The following is a 2,152-nucleotide window of genomic DNA, read 5'->3' on the forward strand; positions in this document are numbered from 1 at the left end:
TGAACCATGCCAGAACCTGCAGGTGCTGAAATTTGAAAATAAAAGTGGAAAGATGGTCAGCCAGGTGTCAGAATAAAGGCTGAAGAATGGGAGGAGATGAGGGGAGATTTCAGACCAATAAAAGGTGTTAATTCGATGTGATAAGAGGAGAGGTGTGAATTAATTTGAGGGGGAGAAGGTGATTAGGGGAAGAAGTGGCTTTAATTGAAACCAGAGAAGTTGATGTTAAGCAGTGGCATTACTAGGTTTGATGTCACTTCACCCCCCCCCCACCCTCCCGTTCCAGACCATACAGAATCCTTAATGTTTTTTGAACTGACCTTACTTGTAAATCCTGTAGATCACTGAATGTAGTGAGATAAACAAACAGAAAAATTAAAATGACACCTTTAAATCTGCACGAGCTTGTAGCGCGCGAGGACGGGACCACTTGATTCGAAACATCATCGTCGTTGGGGAATAACGACGGCACTGTCCGGAGCCCATTAGAAGGCTCAAAAAGTAAATGAGCTTCGAGTTTTAGCCTCATTGGAATATTGATTTTTGTCGTTATAACAAACAATGGGGATATTTTATTTTAAAAAAAGCAATAAATTTCTTCTGAAACGCTGCGCAAACATTTTATAGCCAGTCGTTTTGGTGTCACCCGGTGCGGTCTGCACCCCCCCCGACCCCACCCAGTGGCGCCAGTAGTAACTGGTGCCAAAGTCCATCCACATGATACCATGAGAGGTGAGTCTTGTGTCAGGAAATTGCAAAACTAAATTTTGAAATGGTCCACTTGAAATTTGTGCTGGGAAGATTGAGATTGAAGGAAAGTGTGTGGTTCCACCCAACCAGCTTTCTGTAAATTGGCTCGTGTAACTTTTTTCTGCCAATGACGTGTAGAACAGGATAACCGCGGGCTCTGCATTGATCGTAAATGATCTGCCATCTCCTAATGGCAAAGGGTGCTTATCAGCTCTGCTTCCCTGCAGCAAAATTTCTCTCTCCTCGCTCCTTTTTCTCCGGATGTCTAAATCTCAGTCTTGTCAAACCCTGTGTTGTGTCTGCACTGATGTTATCTCTCCTGACAGATGTGGCCTGCTCACGCCCCAGCCGCATTTTATGTACAATTCTCTTTTATCTGCTCTCCAGAACACTTTATGATACAGGAACTGATGTTGCCAATTTTGTTTTTCATCACTTTTGGGGGGAAAAAGAATCTTCCCCTTTCAGATAAGGCTGAGGAGGATTCAAACGCTGCCAAGTTTTTTTTTGAAATAGTAGATTTGAACAAAATAGTTGGGAGAAAGTAAATGCCTAGAAATCTCAAGCAGGGAACTGGAAAGGTTCCACGGCAGTGGTAATGTTGTTGAGTGACTTTGTATTAGAGTTATTCACCCCCATGCTTCTGAAGTGCAGCACATTGGAAACCACATTTTTGTTCCCTTTTCCATAAAGTAAACTCTCTATCCTGTTGTGCCATTCATTGTCACAGCTCCTCCCCCCAACTGCCCCTGCTCCCCAGTGTGTCTGATGGTCTGAGGTGTGCTGCCAACTTTGCAGGGTCTCGTGGCTTTACTTTTTATTGAGGCTAATGCAATGCTGTGTACATCCCTGATAAGATGCCTTGTTTTACGATACATCCGTAAAAGTTGGCAAGAGAGATTTGGGAAGACCTGCCAAATTTTCTTGAACGAGCCACGCGGAAGGACTTGGAGCGCTTGTGCGTGAATTGCAAAAGGTTGGTTTGCAGGTGCAGCAGAAGGCAAATGAGATGAGATTTAAGAGCAGGGAGGTTCTACAAGGTACTGAGGTTGCATCTGGAGCACTGAAGGCAGGTCTGGCCTCCTTATTGGAGGCCGTCCAGAGGAGGTTGATGAGACTGATTTCAGGAAAGATCGAGTTGTCTTGGACCGGACTCGCTGAAATTTAGAAGAATGAGAGGGGATCTTTATTTTTAAAAAATTATAAAATTATGAAATTATAGATAAGATCGAGGTAGGCGAGTTGTTTCCATTGGTGGGGGAGACCAGATTGAGGAGAAATAGCCTCAAAGTTCAGAAGATTTAGGCAGAGATGAGGAGGAACTTACTTATCCCAGAGGGCGGTGAATCTATGGAATTTGCGGCCCATTGAGGCTACCTCAGTAAGACCAGGTTGGATAGAT

The sequence above is a fragment of the Narcine bancroftii genome, chromosome 13 (genome assembly GCF_036971445.1).
Source record: "Narcine bancroftii isolate sNarBan1 chromosome 13, sNarBan1.hap1, whole genome shotgun sequence".
Taxonomy (NCBI): Eukaryota; Metazoa; Chordata; class Chondrichthyes; order Torpediniformes; family Narcinidae; genus Narcine; species Narcine bancroftii.